Below are 22,368 nucleotides of genomic sequence, written 5' to 3' on the forward strand. Positions count from 1 at the left end.
AAGACACACCTCTTTGGTGTATTCTTGTAGTTGGTATGTCTGAAACACTACTTGACTATAATTGTTAATAACAGAAATAGTATGTAGTAATAGTGGTATGAAGAGGAGGGAGCATAGTGCCAGTTTTCCAAACCAGAAATGCAGGAAATGATTCAATATTTGGAGGTCAATACTACCTTTGTCATAATTTAAACAAACAAAAAAAGACAAACCAGGAAAGAAAACATGTGAACTGGCATATAACCACAGCTTTGTGTACTTATTTTAATTTTAATCTATAATCCTGACTGAGGTTCTAGCATGTTTACACTGTCTTTATTGGTGTCCTCCAGCTCAATATCTACCATCATTCAAATAAATCCAAAAGATAACAAGTGGATGAAAAGGAGGAGTTCTGTATTCCATCTCAGTGCAGTAGATTGTTTTTTTTTTAATTATTTTTCAGTCAGAGTGTGTATGATTTTATTTCCCAAAAATAGTAACTTATAAAATTATGCCTAAAGCTCAGCCCATACCACCAGCACAAAGCCTACATTGTTGATAGGTATTAGTTTAGTCCATGCGGATAATAAGACAAACTTTATTATATAGGAAAAATTGTCACTTCCAAATTCCAGTTTATTACAAGTTTTTTTGTTCCAAAGGGCAGGAAGGGTATCCCTGGCATAAGCAATATATCCCATTCCTGAAATTTAGAACACACTTTTTTTAAGCAGTGTATCACCCTGTGTGACTGAAAACCTGAAAAGAGATTAGGGTTGCTAGGCCTCTAACAAGTGCCTTCCAAACTACCATACCCAAAAGTAGCTCAGATCCAGAAAATGTAAAACTAACCTACTATCAATCCATTGAAAACTCGACTCAACAAGCAAGAGTTTAGGAGAAGAATGCAAAACCAGTGCATAACTTACTCATGATAGAAAGGCCTTTCATAATTTATTACAGCAGGTCGTTCACCAGATTCTTTTATCTGTTTGTCGATAACAAGAACAGCAACAATTGACTGACTTTGAGAGATGACTGGCAATAGGGATGCCATGTGGCAACAAAGGAGGATTCAAAATCTGAGCAGCAATTGATGGAGAAGGGAGAATAATCTGAAAACCAGAGGTGCATAAAGAGAGGTGCATGGCATCAAAAATTATTGAGAACTAGAACTGAAGGGGACAATGGAAAAGCAGACGATTCTAGACTATTTTTGCTATGGCACAGAGGAGGAACAATAGATGGCTTTCACAGTGAAACATTTGAGCAATAAAATAACGAGTTTGCCTAGAAGGGAAACCCTTTCAACATGGGCCATAATATCTTCTAATTTGCCTGGCCTGAATTATGAGAACATATTTTTGGCCTGGCCTATACCACAAAATATGAGTAGGATTAAGAGCATTCAAAGTAGCTGACAAGATGCTGAAGCAGAAGAGAACCTTCCCACAGAGACTAGAAAGTTGGGGTCAGCACTGGATTAGCTGACATACAGACTGCACCTTGTGTTCCAGAGGCTTAATCACTTCACTTAAACCTATCAGCATGCAAAGGTAGCAATAGAAAAATTATAGCTTGATTTGGCAACTATGTGACAAGGAATGACTTAGTAACATTTCTTGCTTCTTTCCCATGTATGAAGTTTTCAGAGATCACCTTCTTCCTACTTATTTGTTTCCAACTAGATAAGAATTTCTGTAGTCAGAATTGTTACAGTTATAACAGTTTAGTAGTAAGGACTAGTTTTTCAAATGTAGGAGCCTAGATACTTATACATCTACAGATAGAAAGGATATGGATCCAATCCTCCTTCTGAAACCAACACTGGCCTATCAAGTTCTACAAGAGACGAAGCAAATACTGACACGGAAAAGAACTGATCTAACTCAGAATTACAGTACTACTAGAAGTTGGGGGTTTTTTTTATTAAATACCACGTGCACTAAAATACCAAGAAATTTTAAACTGCTTTACATTTGATGAGGAGAGGGAAGTAGTTGCTGGGTATGGTTTTTTTTTAAAATCTACACTTTCCTTCAGGTTTTCACATGTTCTTGCATAAACATTTCCTGGCTCAATATTGTGTTTGCTCACATCACAGTTCTTCCACAGACGCATTTACTTCCTGCTGCAAAGAAGGGGGAGGGAGGGCAGTGTGCAGTGTAGCACCATTTATCCTTTTCAGACAAGGTTTGATTTAGAAAAGAACCAGCCGCAACTTGCTGGGTACCAGAAGCCAAATAAGTTATTTTGCTGTTTGATTATCCACATCATTCAAAACCTGTGTCAGTGGCAATTGGCTTGTTTCCTGTCATGCTGGGACCTGGGTTGCACAACAAGTTTGTCTTGCAGAGAAATGAAAGGTGTCTGGAGTTGAAGGCTCCTGGAACTGTTAGTTTTTAAAAATTTTGTCTTGGACTGAGCACCTTAACTCCTCCCTGTTCTCTAGCACAGCAGCTAAAATGAAGCCATCCTCCTGGAGCCTGTACAGCCAGAAGCTCCCTAGGGACCCCCACACCCTTCCTCTCACATTAATGGGCAGCTAACTAATAGAGTAAAAGAAATAAATTAGCAAAAATCTTATTCTAGGAATAAAACAATCCTTATGTCAAGGAAGAAGACAATCCCAAAGAGGAATTTAAACAGAACGATGTATGAGCTTTACAATTCATTGTACGAAAGAAAGCCTGTGTAAGGTACTGCATAAAAGAAAATGAGAAAATGGTTTTAAACAAAATAGAAAGTCTCCAAGGCTTGCACCACTAATGGAACTGAGAGGAGGAATGAAAAATGCTAGCGTTATCTCTGACTCAGGAAGTCCCAAAACCATGATTCAGTAGAAGGTAGGAGCATACACCAAGAAGGGATCATTACGTGCTTGACATTTTCTTATACGCTCCCCCAGGCTGCTGTCAGAAACAGGATACCCGACTAGACAGATGTTTAGTCTGATCCTGCATGACTGTTCTTAGTTTGTGATAGTAAGACCATAAATGTGGATAGGAAGAAAGTTATGTGCAACTCAGGGATCACATGAAACTCCAAGTTGATGCAGGCACAGCAGCCAACAGTGAGGACTGGACCCAAACTGAGGCGTGTCGGCTTTGAGCAAATTCTGACCACTACGGACTTCACTCCGGGGAGAAGTTCATACTGCCTAAAATCCTTCTCATACATTTCAGGACTTGTCTTTAGGACATATGGCACCTTTGGAGTCAAACCACTTCCCCTACCCTCCTCTGGTTCTTCAGTTACATATTTCATTCTTTAAAAAAAAAAAAAAGTCTCTTTGCTCTCTTGTCTCTGAATTAATACCTGTTATCATGCTAATGCCAATGTGGACATTTTCTGCACTGCATTGTCTAGTTCTTTGCAAGAAAACAAATCTCTCCAATGCCACCAGTCCTTCTCATATGCAAGTCAGAACCTATTCAAAAAGTACAGTGTCCCTTATCCTGCCACCAAGTATTTGGGAGCTAAAGCAGACACACAGAGAGATTTTGCAATATAATAACAATGTCACGAGGTCAACCATAATTTCTAAGTTGTACATAGAATGGCCCAAATCATCACAGTTCAAACATAGCTGGAACAATTCCTGGTCAGGAAGGGTTTTACTTCTGACTTTAGCATAGACTACAGTCTATACTAGAAATTTTCTTTCACAAGAAATTTTCTTTCAGCACAGCCTTCAGAAAGACTACCTTTTCTTCCTCCTAGCAATTTTAATTCATGCTCTTTCAGGCAGGTTTGCTAAAGAGACTGTATACAGAAAATATTACACAACAGTTGCAGCAGATAGCCTACACAGCAGTTCATTTGCTGTAACAAATTGCACAGAGCATGCCACACACCAATACTCCATATTCTCTTCTGGGTCACTGAATTGATTCTGGTTCAAATTCCTGACAAACCATTTCATATGTAAAGCCGCTAAAGGACCAGAACTATTTGCTTGTGCTAGCTCAGACTAGCCTCTACTCTAGGAGACAGGGTAGCCTGCAAGGCAACGCACAACACGGATGCAAGCCCACTCAGACATTTCTTGGATGACTAGCCACTATGATGTTATGTAAAAGGGAGCTGCTCCATCTTTTTCCCAGCAGTAGCTGCTGTCACCGCATTTTTTTAGGAGATGATGCTGTCCAAGGATATTGTGTGTTCAGGGAACATTTACCAGATCAGCTGTCCCAGGTAACTCTGACCCCATAACATCTGCTTCCTGGATCCTTGTCAAGCTTAAGGAGCAGGGCAAAGACCTCTGCTAAAACAGGACTGTTTTGGACCTCAGCTGCCAGGCACCGTGGAATGGTAAAGTTGCTCGTGGAGCTTAGGTGTCGCCAGGGCTAGACTGCAATTAAGGAGGCACTCTTAGGGCCACAGTTTTGGACTTAAATAGCTTACTCTTCCAAATCTCATTCTAGGTAAAAAAAGGGGTGACTTCAGTGATACATTTCTCTCAAGAGTACTGTACAGTCTACAAATGTATTCCTCAACTGACTGAAAAAATTACTTACTGGTTGTGTGCACCATAGCCTGATCCCTAAGATGAGTGTTCAGGATATATAGATAATACATGAAAGAGTTATAATCAAATGATTTTCACTATGGAGGTAATCACCTCACTTAATTTCAGTCATCTTATAAAAAGCAGTGTCTCTTTCATAATGGGAGGGTGATTTGGTGACAGTACCAGCCTTAAGCAGCAACTTCTACAAGGTCAGACCTGCCACTTGAAGAATAAAAGTTCAAAACAGGTGGGACAACTGGTCAGAAAGCAATATTTTCTCTCTGTTCTAACAACAGATGAAGAAGCATAGACAACTAGATTAAATTGGAGAGCAAGATACACTTGTTTGTGTTATAGTAATGTCATCTTGCACCAGAAAAAACAGGACACATGTGAAAGGATTTTTTTAAAGCTAATGCCCTTTAAACTACATTGGCATATATTTTTTAGTTAGGAGCTATAAACTTTTTCTGCTCTAGGATTATTGCAGACTGGAGACTTGTACAACAGGCCAGGTACACCAGATAAGAGTCACACTATACTAAGAAAAAGAGAAGTTCTCAAAACAGCAATGCAATTGTTTAATTTACCTTACCTTACCTTACACTGTCCACCAGAGTAACATTAGTTCTTATTGCTAAGTAAAAATATATGAGTGCCTATGTAAAGAGAGATACAGAGATGAATATTCTGTTAATTTACAAGGTTAAAGATCTTTCATCAATCTTTACATATTAAGGAGTATTTATCATTTCTATCATAATGCCCATTCCAGTCATAACATTGTGCTCTTATGGAAGACCACAATTAATCTGTTACCTCCCCAAATAATATTTCAGTGACTTTATTTAAGACCCCTTCCACATCAATAGTTCCCTATGACTGAACCTGTGTTTCAACAGGAAAAACTTTACTGGAGGAGGAAAAAGAAGGTAATTCCCATTAAATCTGTGATGCTTAACAGTGATACTGAGCAGCAACTTTTTTATGCTGTCTGACACCAGATGAGAAATCACTTTCTAATTAAATGGAGAAGTAGCATATATATGAGCACTCAGAGCCAGTTTTTGAGCGTGGAAGTAATAGCATCATTTTGCAGGGTAAGCCTGTTCTGCTTCTTTAAAAGAAGACACTAAAAAAAATATGACCTTGGAAAGATTTCCTATGTATGGCATAGAGAAACTTATTCCCAAGACGCCACAGCTCCTAAGTGTTTCAAAAACAGGCACAGAAGAATGAAAAAACAGACAGGTGACAATAATGGCATGAGCAAAATACCTTATGCCTCACTCAAGTATTTTATATTCAAGGCACAAGTTACAACTCATAAATTTCATTAAATCTACCTAATTTATACCAGAATCCACTGTCTCTTTGTATTTCAAGGGAATAGAAATGCACGAGAGATTGTGGACAAAACTGATATTTCTTGTGGGAATAAAATCCAAACAGAAAAAGAGAGAGACTTAGGCTTAATCTTCCTTATTATTTGATAAAAAAGCATTTTCTGAGTAAAGGTACAAGTTATTTGTGGTTTTGATCACTCCAGTATGCTGTTCCATACCTAAGAGTAAAAAATGTTTCAAATATTTAACAAATCAGGGCTAATTATACAGAATAATTGAATCCTTAATATAAAGCCTGAGAGACTTTATTCTTCTAACGTTACTTGCTGCTGATGTGAATACCATGAGAAAAGATAAAGCTACAGACCTGTTAATACAAAGAAGACAGTTAAAAATTACTTTCAGTTTTGAGAAAAACACTAGACTCTGAATATAAGCTAATTATTAAAGTTCAATTCCCTTTTCCCCCCCCAAAAAAAGTTATTTTAATTACTGCTTTTTTATGCCAAGTGTCTGCTTTATTTAAGAGAAGAAATTACTTTCTATTTGAAGCAGTGCCTACTAGAAATAAGAGTTACTCAAGGGCAGTGTTTTATTGATAAAGCTTTTTCTTTATAATCATCATATGTCATAACATTTCACAGGATTCATGAGGTTCACATTTTTTCAAAGGCAGAAACAACTGAAAGTTCTGATCTGGGCCTAACAAAAAAACCCGAAGCACTGTCTAAAGTTGGAATCATTTTTGCATTTTAAACCCTAGATACAGCAAAAGTCAGGGCTTCATAAAAGTAGGAGAGGTTATTTGTTACCGTAAGAGCTACCATTTTTAAACTGTTATGAGTATTTGCATACATTTGCATGCACTGAAAGCACAGCCATTCAGAACAAACAGCACAGCCATTCAGAACAAACAAGGTTCATTATGAAGACAAACATGCTGAGTATGACTGAGTGACAATCTACACAATAGCTGATTTAAACTTTACATTCACCGACCATTTTTCTGAGGAGGAGGAACAGCTAAGGATGCCTTACATCTCTTTGGCCATTTTTTATTTTTGATAAACCCTGGGGCTGCCTCTGTTAAGGTGAGAGAATACACTGAGGAGTCCGTTCAGTCTGTCGAAACCCCCAATATGGTCTTTGACTTCTAGCAGGCAAGCTTAAATGAATCTCTCTCAACTAGTGGAATAGGTAGGAAAACTGGTTTAGCAAAAAGACATACACAGTTCTCTTAAACAGTTCAACTTTAAGGCATGTCTGCATGCATTCCTACTGCCTGTGACAATAGTAACACTTCCTTTCAGCCTAATAGGTCCTGAGCCCCATCCTTTGTCTGCTGATTAACTGCTCTATTCATTGACCAGACCACTAATTGCATGCTCCTTATAGTTACCCTACATTACTGTAAGAATTAATGAGACACAATTACAGCTCCCAGAAATCTCAGGCCTAGCCAACTGCAAAGCACTCCAGCTGAATAAGAACTCCCCAAGAATAAAGAGAAAAATTCAGCCCATTGTTCACAGGAAGCAGAATGTTTTTTGTTAAAAAATTGTATTTATTTGAAGCTGTTTCATAATTAGGCCCTGGAGGAAAAAAAAAAAAAAAGGAAGAATAGAGAAAGAACTCGGGAACTAGCATTCACTGAGAAATCACAGCGGATGCAAATAGACATGCACACAGTTCAGATATGAAGAGAAAAAACATAAGGATGGAGTGCATGAAAAATTAGTGCTGTGAATGCTACAAATATCTATAACCAATCAGCTGCTTAAACAGAGCATGTCCCACTGTATGGGAATTGCCACTAATGCAACCTTTTATTTGATAGCTTCAGTCTTGAACAATTTAAAATAAGCATATGGCATGCTTTGCAATCATGTCTCTACTATGAGATGGAAGAAGAGGAATTTAATTTCCCACTCCCAGAATTTAATATGCATTAGAAGTCAGTGTCATTAGCCATGAAAGTCAAAATGAAGGACAGAAAATGAGTTTTTTGAAAATCAGCCATATTGAAAACTGCACTCACATTTAATCTGTGTAATCAACAGCCACAGCTATTCAGTCTCAGTGACTACAATCACTACCTATTAGCCTGTAAGTAGTTCAAAAGCTATTATTCTCACTTGAACAATTTTCCAATACACAAGAGACAGCATTAAGTTAATGAAGTTAATATGCAAAGTCAATATTCTGTGTTATGAAGTCATCTTATTCCACTGGTTCCTCTTCAACATATTTTCACCATATAAATTCCATTTAAATTACATGTATAGTTTGACAAAGCCACTGATACTCAAAATAGAGCTTGAAATGCAGCACTGTACTTTCTAGTCCTGGTAATCATTTTCCAGGGCACAATTTATAGCAGCCACTGAGACCCCAAACTACGCATGTCAGACTGGCACTGCTACATTCCCGAATCAACATCTTTGGACAGAGACAACATTTTTTGTGCGACTCTACAGGGATTCTCAATAATTGCACCTAACTGCGGTAATAGTTTAAATTCATGGAAAATGGATGTTCTTCTGATACTATCGCTCACTGATATCACAGCAGAACGCTTTCCTGCATGAAGCAGTTACCACCATGTGGTGCTGAATCCCAAGCAGGAAACAAGGCACGAATATGGATCAGAGACCTTTGTGTTCAGTGTATAATAAGTCCAATATCCCTGTCATAGAACAGCAATCATTAACTCGGGGATCTTTTGTTAAATGGCCCCTGTGGCTGGACTGGTAACAGCAGGGATCAAATTTGCAATCCTCGAGACTAGATTCATCTGTCAGGGAGGCTGCAAGCCTACAAATTCATGCGTTTCCAAAGTAAGTCTCTAGGACTTGAAGTGAAAATACCAATTTCAATCAACCTTGGCTGATTAATCAACCTCAGTGTATGACCACAGAGCTTACATACACAGCTTTGGCTCTGGCAGTATTATTTGAAATGGGCTTTCCACATGTCTTGAAAAAACCTTTGAGGAAAAAGGAAACCTTTGTCTCAAATAAAACATCAGCTAGCTTCTTCATGCTGTTCCTGTTTCAAGCCCAAAAATAGAACAAGTCTGAATTCCTGCAGAGTATGATGTGAAATTATTTCTGCTAGTGCAAATGATGCATTCAGGTATCTGGTCCAGCCATCATTTCATATGTTATGAAATAACTTGAACTAATACAAAATATGTATATGCTCGAGGCTAGATGTAATTTCTAGTTGGGCGTCTCTCTCTCCCATAAAAGAAAAGGGAGTCCTTCCTGCAGACAAACACTAAGACCCCACTTTTTAGGTCATCAATTCCAAGTAGGGTAGAATTTCTAGATGAAAGATAATTAGAGGCATACAGGAATTGCTTTGTAAGAGACAAGGGAAGGTTTCAAGTCATAACTTGAGTTCACTCCCACCATTTCTACTCTCCTGTTCCACTACCGATTTCTTCAGAACTACTTCTGTTTTATTGTGCTGCATGTAGCACCAGCAAAGGACAATCCTGATCCACCAAGTGTTTCTATGTGCTTATTCTTCCTGGAACTGATTCACCCAAGGAAGGGTGTAGTACTCCGCAGCCTTTAGTTTGTGAGTTGCACATCACAAGCTTCACTGCTAGGAAGTTTCCTTCCCTCCTTTTCATTGCTATATCTACATCCAGCCTCCCTTCTTCTTGCAAGTAGTTCAGTTAGTTAAACAATGGTCCTCTCTGTACTGTTTCCTAAGTGTGGCCCCAAAACTATCTTCAAGACTAAAACTACCAACAGGACAGGTGCTAAACATGAAAATTCATGCATTTTCAGGCATTATTCATGCAACTTGCAGCTGTAAGACAATTCTGTAGACAGAAGATGAATAGGAGACAGTGACACATACTATTCTTAGAGTTGCTCTGGAGGTCATTCTTTGGAGTGACATAAGCATAAGCTATGATATATCATCTCTATGTGCAGTGATATGAGTTGCATATGAGTCCCTACAGGATGAGGCTTAAAGCTGATTTACACTAGAAAGGTTAATATAGAAATTACACTAACAAGACTCCTCTTCCCAAGCAACTTCCACCTATCCCTCAAGAGAAGTAAAATGTACAGGTAAAAGAACTTCTTATGCAGCTTCTGCACTAGGGTTTTTGCTGGCATAGCTATGTCAGCAAAAAATTCACATCCCTCCCTGACAGGCTTCCTTGATAACACTTTCAAGTGCAAACCAGGTGCCAGTATTTCTGTTATGACAGAAAAAGAGTTCTACACTAGTCATGAGCTGAATACTTGGCCTTTTGTGACCTGGAAAAGTCCTTGCTTCCAAGGAGGTCAAATCCCATGATCATGTTTTCTACCAGCGTAATCTCTCATGAGCATTGATTAATACAGTACTTATATGGTACTGTATTAACACATGTAGAGTAGCAGAAAATATATCAGTCAACATGCCACAAAAAATCCAGTGAATGTGAGGCACTAACAGTTTTACACAGAAAATTGCCGTGATTTTTAAATTAGACTAAAAATAACTTTAAATCTAATAATGTCTAGACATTTCAGCTGGTTTTACTTGGCACTCAGAAAGATTTAGATGATTCTAAGAAGAGATTATCTATAGATTGAGTTCCCAGAGGCATCCAATCAGGAAACAAGATAACCAACAAACATCTTTCATTTTAATCAGCATTGTTAGGTAGAAAGTTAAAAACACCAGTTGAGAGCAGGTAGATAGCTTTTAAATAAAGTTAGGCTTTTAAATAATTAAATACATAGATCTAGCACATGGCATTAGGCAACTACCCCACAGCTGAAGACTAGAAGAAGCCATGCTGTCACAGGCAGCGCTGCAGAGTGTCCCTCAAGGATCACCAACATTGTATCTGTTCCTAACCTAATTTACCATATTTCCATCTTCTCCAGTTCAGTTGCTCCCTGACCCTATGAGATTGTTTATGGAATGTGTTTAGGCCTTGCACTGATGGGGCAACAAAAGGCCCTTTCAAAGCAGCCCACACTGAGGTGGAGTGCAAGGACCATGGTCTACCTGCGGTGTTCCTCAGTACAAACTAAGACGTTTGGTGATAAAAATCAGCATGAATAAAACAAAGTGTCTCTAACTACTTACACATGCAACACTCATGGCCACCGATTAGCCAAGCAGCGTGAATCTCTGAGCCACAAGAAACAGTCAATCACATTAATTTCTTTAATTAGTTAACTAATTAATGTTCCCTTATTAAATATATAGAAAGAAAACATTCTTCACAAGCAAAAAGCAACCTGTGATATCTAAGCACTTAAATCACTACTCAAACTGTATCCTACTCCCAAAACTAAGTTAAAAGTCTAGTATGGGAAGAAAGCGATACATTGATTTATTCCCTGATTTACTATTGCTAGCTTCAGAAGAGCAAACAGCAGAGTAATTTCTGTGACAAAAGGATTAGACCGACATAAGGTTTTGCGTTATTTAACTACCTGTGGCACACACCCCTCATCCTACACTTTTTGTCAGTCAAAAGAAGTAGAATTTGGCTAATATGCAACTTGCATATTGGGCTTATATTGGTCAAAAAACAGGTTGAATGGACAAAATAGTAGATTTTGAGCCCTGATGATTCCTTTTATAGCATCTTTACAAGGTAGCTAGCTCTGTTAATACCAACAGCCTTATGTTTCATACATTCCATTGTAAGAGGGAAGCTAGTTACTGGAAATTAGGTTTGTTGGTGCCTTTATTATGTACAGAAAGTCTAAGAGTGGAGAGAGCTGAAAAGAAACAGATAAATAAATACAGGATAAGACTAGGAAGAAACATCTCCTAAAATAGAAGCATAATTAAGCATCTAAATTGCCAATTAACAGTAAATAGCCAAGAAGAAACATGTATGGAAGAATGCAGAGATGTGTGGGGAATTAAGAGGCTACATCGCAACTAAGCTTTATATGCGGAGAATTCCAAGGTATTTAGGCTCCTAAATCCTACTTAGGAACGTAAAGTCCTACTCAGTTCTACAGGAAATTAGCCACCCTCCCATCTTTTAGGATTCAGGTTCAAGGACCGCTACCATGAGACATCAGTGTACATGTCTCTCATGTGCCTGTCTCACTGTATTAGGCAACCAGAAGAACATTACGAAGAAACTCTTGATGCACCAGTGACTCAGAACAAAACTCTCACTCTACCATAAATACATTTAATGTCTCACACATAGGACTGTTTAATGAGACTCAGTAAAAGCTTTAGAAGAGCAGTTGCACAGTGGAAACGCAGAGTATGTGGGAAGGGAAGCTGTAGGCAATTGCTTATTCTGAACTTACCTACAGGTTCAGAGATTTCTTCTGTAAAGCTGCCAGCCTTTCTTCACACACAATTATCATGTACCATTTGTATTACTGCAGAACCTACTAGCTCAGGTTATAGATCAGTCCTACACAGATGCAAAGAAAAAAAGAATATGATTTCACATCTGATGAAAGTCATGCAACCCAAATATTAGCCATAACATTTTTTTTAAATTTTTTTTGGTTTAGAATAAAGATAGTTACTATCATCCATAGTAGAATTATCATGAAAACACTCTTCATATTACATTTGAACAGGCTTAGAAAGGAGAAATATGCACTGAACCACAAGGAGAAATACAGATTATTACAGTATTATGTACAGTCTAGATAGGCAGGAGAAACACCTTCTTTGCATGTAGTGAGGGGTCTTTTAGACAGCTAGATAAAATGTATTCCATGTAAACAACTTACAAAAACTGAACACATGGGAACCACTCCAGTAACTACAGTCTTGGAAAGCTTTCTATTATAAACATGAGAATATGTTTGGATATCATTTATAACACACATTCTCCAGAAATAATTTACCCTTCCACTCAAAAACCTTGTATAAGCGTATTTCACTGTTACTATGGACAAAAATCAAAACAACTTTAGAGAGAGCAACAAAGGAAATTTGCATCTTTCAGGCAACCTGACACTAATATCTTCCTAGGATAAAATATATTTTAATAAAGATATTGTCAGCAATACATGTGTTCATGCTTCTTTTTTCCCTTCACACTCAGATTTTATTTCATTTATGTCATTATCTACCTTACAAGTTTAAGAAATGCATCATTTATTCATGACTTCTCTTTCAGAACCCCTCAGTTACACAGATGACCGGGTTAAAGAAAAATCAAATGGTTTGTCTGAGAACAGTTAGTGTCAAAATAAACTGTGTGTGTTGTACTTCTGCTACCTGAAGTCATAATAAAAAGAGTCAACCCAAAAAACAGTGCTTGTTTTACCTTTTTTTCAGAATAAACTCTCATAATTAAACTTTTCACTTTTCCAAGTAGCTGACTGTGTATTCCTGCACAGCAGGAGGTTTTCTCCACAGACATATTGACTTGGACAATAAACAAAGCAAAAATCCCTGACTGGAGTTTACAGCTAAATTTAACCATGCATATTGTTAACAAAATTTGCATATATGTCTTTCAACATTAAGAAAAAATAAAAGTTGAAATTCAATGAATTTGGGCACTGTGCTGCTTTGCAAGAAAAAAAAATGAGATTTAAGCTGTAATTTCCATATTTATTGAGGCTGTATGTCAAAGGAAATCTGTGCAAAAAAATTCTGGTGCTGCCTTGATGAGATTTGAAAGATGACAGCGTATTAATAGTAAAGGAGCTTCTCCTTAGCAAAGATGGCTTAAATAGTGCCTATAAAACACTGATGAAGGGCCACCCAATTCTAGAAACCATTTCTAGCATCTCTTATCTTTCTATCTTTAAACGACAAAATAAAAGCAGCTAACATGTTTTGAAGAAATATCACCCACCGTTTCCCCTCATTGTCAACTTTCCCCATGAAACATTAACAGATGAGTTCGGCCTTGGCTTCTTACAATTAAAGGTGGCAGAAACTTTCATTCATTGATTTTTTGTCACAACACTGCATCAGCACTAAACCTCCAAAGACAAGAGCCATCAGTAGCAAACATTCACCTTCTATTTCTCATTTTTGTGTCTCTTTTCACAGCATCCTGGACACTTGGATGTCTTAGGAATTTGATTTAAAGGAATTAGGGTTTACAGTTCCTTTAAAACTAAGTTACTTTACCTGGGTATGCCTATCCACAAAAAGCAGACAATGGGATGCAGTCCTGCAAGCATAAAATCTTTTAGATGAGCACATACACTCGCACACTAAAGAGAGAATGTCATACTCCTTTGAGGTACTTCTCCAGCATAAAAGTCGGATATATTCCAGGGATTATGTTGTTGTTTGGGTGGTTTGGGGTTTTTTTGTTGTTGTTGTTATTATTATTGTTATTGTTTTGGTTTTTTTTTTTAACTGAAGCAGGGAATTTTTATCAGTGAAGCACTCATTAAATTATGAAAATGTTCACCCTACCACAGCGCACTTTATGGCTTTCAGTACTTGCACTTGCTCTGGGCAGGATTTCAAGGGCGTCTGTAACTTATGGTTAAATCTTTAGAGTTTGGCTACTCCTCAGCTGGAGGACAGAGAAGGAATAAATGCCATCTGGGAAAAGTGAAGAACTGGGTCATCACTTTAAGACATTACCTACAGTTGACTGTGCAGATAAGTGGCCCAGTCATTCCTTTCTCAAGTTTCAGGTGAAACAAACACAACCATTAACACTGAAACTACGAGATTTGTAACACCCCAGTGAGACGAACAGATCAGCTCACACCTCTCAAAGCACTTCTAGCACACACAGTAGGCCTGGGTGAGAGATCTCTGAATCATGCTCCCAAATTCTTCCTGCAAATATAGCTGCAACTTTTTTCTTTTCTAATAAACAAGCCATGCTGTGAGAGAAGTGCACTACAACTAGCACTTCAAGCATTCAGGCTGTGGCTATAAACAAATAAGGTCTCACTGAAATTCTGTAAAACAGTATGGTACCCTACTGAGTACCCTCGTGTGAGATTCAGCTGTCGCAACATTACATCAGATTTTTTTTTGAAAATGTTTCATTCAGTTATTGTGCAACAGAGGTAGCTGAGGAAGGAGAGGAGTAATTTTATTCTGCAAAAGTGCAAAGAAAACTAGGTAAATAACTGCAGTGACACAGAGGAAGTTACTAATGTCTTATCTGCATTCTGGTCCAATCGCAGGAAACCAAAAATACACAAGAATATAAGACTTTCAGTAGGGTAACCACAAGAAGCTGAAAGCTCACTCGGATGTGTTCATGACATTGAAGTCAGTGGAAGTCAAGGACCACAATTCTCCAAATACAGATTGCTGAGCAGGAAACCAAGCCAGCACTTAAACATTCCAGAATCAGGCATTGAAATTAATGAGTTAAAGATTAATTCACTCACAGACTGTGTGTACATGGTCACCTCATGGGGCCATCACCAGGAAGACAAGAGATCTTCTTAGAAGAACTGGCTCTACCAGAGGCTAATTAACAGATATGCTGACTGTAAATAAAAGCAGGAGGTGGTAAACAGAAAAGAATAGGAAGTTTGATGGGGCTCCCAACGGATGCTGTGTGTCAATAAACGTCAGCTGAAACTTAGATGCTGCTTTTGTGCTCTCTTAAGGAAATCATTATAATCACATTATTCTGTAACACAGCCTAGCCTCATCTCCATGAATCGTACTAGAGAAGGTATTTTTGATCAACTCAACGTTTGTTAATTACAAACCCAAGCATATTGAAGCTGTTTTGTTTTACATACAGAATGAAGCACTTATTTAAAAGTGAAAATTATTATATCCAGATTTCCTACCCACAACAAAACTAACAACTATTTCTTATATCCCAAACCAAACTAGTGGCTCTTGTAAAAATACAGTTTATTTCAAAAATGCCAGTGAGACAGCACAAGCAGCTGTACAAAACAGACAAGAGACTGATATACACAGTTACAATTAGGTTTTTTAAACACTTTTCCAGTTTATCCTCATCATTTCCTAAACCTGTAGCAGATATATGCCTTAACTCTGGGTTTTGGCACGAGATTCTTTATGAGTATTTTACCATAGCATTTTCCTTCACTGACTCACAAATTTTCTGCCAATAAAGGGCTACTTGGAAGGAAAACAGTTTTGATAGCACCGAATACTGAAAAGATGATGATTCATTGTCCATTTGCTGTCCTACACCCCCAAAAGTTAACTCCCACTGCAAGCTGGATTTTGTTTGTTGTTTCCTAATCCCCTCTCCCATTTAAAGACTTGATTTGACAAACCTTTTCTCAAGCAAGCAGACACTTTAAAGTAAGCAGGATCACTGACAGGAGGATAGACTATTTTGCATGAAAAAGTTTTGCAGGATGTAATCTTCTCTTTCCCTTGAAGTTAAAGTAATTACTATCTACTACCAAATGAAAGAAATTTAATAGTGGCAGTACAATTACTTGTGAACATATATTTATTTTGCACCCAATTACTCCCCTCAATTCTTCCAGTTTCAAGAGTGGACAGATGTGGCAACTCTATTTGCTTCTCATTTCTTCAAATTATCATAAAAATTCTGATTAAGGAATACAAATGATGTGAGAGAGTTGCACTGTTCTGCTATTCTTGATACACTTTAGAGACAGGATTACAATATCTCCTTTCACTTCACAAAATTTCTAAACTAATTTAAAAAGAATTTATATATTTTTACTGCATTTTTAGGAAAACGTGATTTTTTTTTTTTGCTGATTTTTCCAACTCATGAATTCTAATGTACTAAAATTTCTTCCTTGAACAATGATTATTTGAAATAACACTAATTGAATGTGTAGCACTACACTTGCAAAAGTACTTAGATTCCACACACAAGCAGCTGTAAAGCGGTACCATAGGAGCTCACTCTTATGCTTCAATATTGTGCTTTCCTTTCTTCATTTTATTTCCTGCCACATTTTGGGTTCTAGTATGATGAATCTCTTTCTCAACAATACTCAAACTACTTCTTCCTTTCAAATATTGTCAGGCTATTATATTTTTATGCAAATAGTGATTTTAAATAATTCTGAGATAATGAAAGGAAGCTTTTATTAAAAAAAGAAATTTCTAGTACTGGCAATGTACTATAATAAAATTCTGCTGACAGAAATCTGAATAAAAGGCGTCTATCATGTCAGGAAAAGAAATAAAAGAGACACCATATAGTTTGGTCAATATAACTCTCAAGTAAACTTAAGCATACAGGAGTATTAACTAAATATATATACTTCCAGGAAATCATAAAAAATCTGAAGAGTTTATTAAAAATATAGAAAAAATAGCTTCTGTCTTACAAAACTAAGCATATGCTCATTTACAGACTTCAACATTAATGTCCCTGAAGATTAAAAAAGTATAGCATTGCTTAGCAGTCATGAAGCAAACTACGTTAAACTGTCATGAAAACTAAGCTAAAAATATCTGGAAAGATATTTCTGTAAGCGTTAACATGTAAAAGAAGCAATAAAGAATAATAATCAACTTTTGCTTAAGAAACACCACATGTTGCCAGTTCGTGATAGATTCTGGCTAAAAGCTGCATTCTAACACTGAGCTAATGACAGAACATAACACATACTGAAACTAATGTAGGTCACATTAACCATTTTCCTTCCTGATTTTTTTTTTATTTGCTTTGTTTTGTCTTCTTGTCATAAAACAAGGTCCAGTGAACTCTCCAGGAGTGTCAATTTATGTTCTACCCACCAACCAAAAGGTTCACAGTTGTATTTAATACATAGTTGTGGCAAATTCTTTCTGCTACAAGAAGCATCAAAACAGAAATGGAAGCTACAAAAGAAAAATAAAAAATCAACAAAAAGCTTGGGACTCCAGAATCACAATCTATTCAGGCAAAATTCTCTATCCCTATGCGCAAATCTTTTGTGATTGGCTTACACTTTTGCTGGAGAAAAGAATTTCTTTTCTGATAAATTATGTTGAAATCCAGATTGCCAAAGCCCACACTGACTCATTCATTGATGTACTTATCCTTACCCAAGGATGGCTATGGCAATTCAGATCAAAGGTCCATTTAGCTCAGTATCCTGCTTCCAAAAGCAGCCACAAGTCAGAATCAAGAGAACAGAGCATGAGGAAAGAAATCAAATACAGAATTTTCCCCGAATAACTCCCTAGCCCTTCAACTATATTCCCATCAGGAATTCCTGAGACTGATGTGATTTATCTATTTATCTTGCCCAATGGGTCTTCTTTTTCAAACACTTAGCCAATTATCCCTTAAGCTTACATCATTCATATCACTTCTACATCTAAAACATGCCAAAGCAAGGATACCCTGGGCAAAGAAACTAGGAACTGTATTGCAGCGATGCTGTTTTGTGCACAGTCAGTGTTCAGTGGATATGGTACTCATATTTGCTTATTAAAACCAAGCCAAAATAAAATAAAAAAAAAAGGCAAGATTGATGCACCCCTTAAAAGAGAGTTTTCATATACCCCAGCAAGTTGAGTCCAGTGGGAATTAGCATTCTGAGCACAGTAAAATGCTGCAATTTCAAGAATTATAACAAGGTTGAATATAGCTTGAAAAGCAGGCAGATGTCATGAGTGAAAAAACAGACACCCTAACAAAAGCAGAAAAAACACTCTGGAAGCCTCTCTCAGTCCAACAACCGAATTTTGATCCAAGGAGGTTAAATATAGGGCTGCCTGAAAATTTTCCACTGCATCTATTTTTGATGGGAAACGAGACTTTCAGCTAAACACTTTTTGGTTGGATTGTTTGGGGGGGTTTGGAATGTCTAAATATGTGCTTCTGCAAAGTATACTTTTCTTACCAAAAAGCCAAACTTACCAACCAAAATATTTTTATTTAAAACATAAAATATTATTAAGAAATGCTACTGTAACATTTCATTGTATCTCCAGCTTACCTGCTTTATGTGACAGACCTCTATCAACGAGACTTAGCATTTAAACAAGAATTCTGATGATAGATCACTTTGAGAGATTCCCTACTTCCAGCACTCCCTTCAAAGAGGAAAGACCATGGCATAGTGTCAAAGGTGGTAGGCAGCCTCAGCCTTGCAGAACAGGGCCAGCAGGCATTCAGGTTGTAATATCAGAGGAGGACTACAGTAACATTTTTCAAATCAAGAAGTTTTAGTTTTCAGATAAAACCTCCCAGTCCTCTAAATTCTGTCAAAGCATGTAGTGTTTCCTGGAAAATTAAGACCAAAAAAAAAAAAAAAAGAGAGAAAAAAGAAAAAAGCACTGTATTTTTTGTCAAAAATTCATGCAGGAAATTTCATGGGTCAAGCAAGGTCTTTCTTGCTCATTAACCTGCAGATTCAAAGCTAGCATCTGGACCCACGCATCTACAAATCAGAAAAACTTTAAGCAGCAGTAAAATGTTTCAACTTTTCCATTCCAGTTCTGTTAGCAGGACTGTTCAAAAGCCAAGGAGCTAAAGCCAAAATAAAACAAACAGGGCTCATTAGATGTGATAACTCAATGTATGAGCTCTAACTTATAAAAAACCAATCAGCCTACCTTACAAAAGCAAAGGATGAAGGTAAGATTCAGACAATGCCCACACTTACTAGGTAAAAAAACTGTAATATAAAAATGTGTATAGCAAAATTGGCAAAGTGGCAAGAAAATAAGATACTCCATTTGTTATTCCCTTTCAGGGCCCTTTAATTCAGTGAATTAAACCAGAAGGAATAAATCTGATAAGACTAATACAATAAAAAAGTGAGAGTAACAGCTATCTCAATATGGCTCTTATCACCCCTTTGCTTGGAACTCCAAAATCTACTGGAAGAACTGAAAGCCTTTCATCTAAAACCAGGCCCTGATCAGACCAAGACAGAGAAACACTCAACTAATACCACCAGGGAAAATGTTACAACTAAATTTCTAGTATTTCTCTTCCCTTGCGGCTGCTTTCTGAAACACAGTTGCATCCCCCCCACCTCAACAGCAAAATAAATGTATAAAGAAAATAAAGACAAGAAATCAATCAAGACTGCATCTTTTGTAACCCCTGTGAACCCACAAAAGTCAACTGCAAAAAATCTCTTACCAGTGGGGTACTACTTTCTTTCCCCTCACCATACACACAGAGGACTATTCCTGCTGTCATTATGCCAACTAGGAACCAAGAAAATTCAAAGGAACTGGCAGAGGAATATCCTTATTTAAGAACTCAGTGGGTAAAATGAAAGGAAGAACATTTTGCTATTAAAGTGAAATTCCTTTCAACACTTTTCTTTTCAATCACACCATTATTTTACTAAAATAAAGATAGAGAAAGGTTTTTTAAGAGTTTCTGCTGAGACTAGGCACCAGAGATCTCCCTATACACAGTTCCAAACACCTGTCTAATGCTGATTCCCCTGCACAGAGTTAACATCTTTGACTGTCTGATGTCATAAAGTGAAAAGTGCTAACACAACTTGTCATTCTCAAGGCAAATTTATTCATCAAAATTAGTACAAGCCCAAGCCTGCTGTCCTTACTCATATTTAGAATCACCAATCATGTATGTTTTGTCCCAGTAAAATCAGCACAGCGAAGGATTAGTCAGGATCTAACTCTAGAGATAAAAAATTTGTTTGGAGTAAGTGAAATACAAAGAATAAATATTCTAAATGAGTGATGAAAGATACATTTGTTATTTCCACTTTAATTCCAGGTCAATAAGTAATTTCAGTAAGAATTCTTCAGCGTGATTTTTATCTTTCAATATTTTAAAAATTACTATTGTGCATCCTTCAAAAGCTAGAATTGGAAATAGTGAAACTTGAAAAATGTCTACTTCAAACATATGCAAAACATTATTCCCTTAAATTATAGCATTACTGACTTATGAGGTGCAAAAAGTAGCATCGGAATTTATGAACAACTTCATATTATTCAAGAATTTAATGGCACCTTTTCCTCTTCAAATCGGCTATACAAAGTTTTCTCGTATCTGGGGTTTAGCCTTATCCATGTCTTTCAACACAAAGTGTCTTTTTTTCTTCAGTCCACTTCTTAGTCATAAGTGCATTTCTCATTTAATCTGCAGCACGTGAGAGGGTATACATGGAACCTAAGGTCTCCAGATAGCTTATGCAAAAGTTCATAGGTCAAAGTGGACTACACTGCTTAATCCAGTCTCTGCACCAATCTAGATAGCCCAGATTGGCCTACTGCAGACAGGACATCCTTAGCTCAAAGCCTTTCATATCTACTTCTTTTGTGCCTTCTTCCACCAGGACAGGCTGGGATGGATTTCTTGCCAGGAGTCCCACAGCTCCTTGTGGTGTGGCAACTGAGCCATCCCAACTCTGATTTACTGTAAACAAGAGAGAACCCTGCACTATCTTCTCTCTTGTGGCTCCTGCTTACACCCCGTCAGCATCAATACTCAGAGCTTGTAAGAGTTAAATGCACTACTCACCCATCTACTATCACTTAACCCAAACATAGATGCCACAAAGTTAAGTAAATCAAGTTAATAGATAGAGCCCCCCTTAATTCTTCCAGTAGATCTGACATCAAAGACCAGACAGCTGCATGCCATACCATCTTAAGACAGATGGTAGTTATTATTTGGCAGCTGCCCACCCCAGATGGCCACATCTCAGACAGGTAAGCCAGGTGGATATTTACCAGAAGCTTTGCAGGGGTTTATACCCAGGTTGTTAAAACTGAGGCCTCCAAAACTGAAGACTGAACAAACTGACTTCCCAATCCATGCTGGGAGTAACAACAGTGAATGTGCCATTTGAGCAGTTACGAGCATTAATGAGATTTTGATGGAGCATGGAAAGAGAATCACGAACAACCACAGAAGTCACTGGCATGCCAGAGGTCTGGACATGCTTTCACTTTTAGAAGAGAGTGATGCATGTTTATACTCTCATCTTAAACCCAGGGACCAGACCTCTCCTTGCCAGCCTGAATTCACAAAACATTCCTGAGATTCAAGAATGAATTTACATCCTAATGTTCTGGCAGTTGCTAGAAAGTAAATTCATGTTTACTTGGATAATCAGAGGAAGACAACACTACTCACTATGTCCATACATACCTATTATGGTTAGCAATTTAACTGCATGATATTTTTATTATTCTCCAAGTATAGTGACAATGATTCAATAGACTGTTTAACTAAGGACAATTTGTCTTCAAAAGTCACATGATTTATCATGTGTGAAACACCACACCATGAGGTACTACAGTTTGTAGCATGGCTGAATTATAAATACAACTTGCTAAATAACGGGGGGAAAAATAAAAAATTATATTAAGGAAAAAGCCCTCAAGAAATGAAGCAGTTGCATTGGGAGAGCAAATACATCGCAACCCGATCATCAACTGCATAGTGTGGTAGAACATGGCTAAAGCCCTTCAATACAAGTTCATCTTTTATTGCCCTCAAACTAAACTGCTGTTCCCATTGACTTCTTACATTTATTCTGCTGCTCATGCTGCTTCTCTAGTGATGCTCAGGCATCCAAAGCAGCCTCAGGAAGAAGTCTAATCATGGTCTGCTCCAATGTTCAGCAAAATATCCTCCAGCCACATTCAGGGCCACAACCTGCAGCTTCACTG

At 37.5% G+C, this 22,368-nt stretch overlaps 1 long non-coding RNA gene across 1 annotated transcript in view; it reads right to left on the bottom strand.

The window, feature by feature from the left end:
• The window catches only part of LOC113985983, a 55,769-nt gene extending 50,659 nt beyond the window's left edge, over positions 1-5,110 (bottom strand). The window contains exons 1-2 of the long non-coding RNA XR_005563320.1: positions 5,091-5,110; positions 4,163-4,336 (exon numbers count right to left, since the gene is read on the bottom strand). This is a non-coding gene — a long non-coding RNA (uncharacterized LOC113985983). The remainder of the gene's footprint in view (positions 1-4,162; positions 4,337-5,090) is intronic.
• Between the last annotated feature and the right edge of the window lie 17,258 nt (positions 5,111-22,368).

This window comes from Pipra filicauda, unplaced genomic scaffold (assembly GCF_003945595.2).
Source record: "Pipra filicauda isolate LSUMZ 115617 unplaced genomic scaffold, ASM394559v2 scaffold1_size10287979_pilon, whole genome shotgun sequence".
In the NCBI taxonomy this organism is placed as follows: domain Eukaryota; kingdom Metazoa; phylum Chordata; class Aves; order Passeriformes; family Pipridae; genus Pipra; species Pipra filicauda.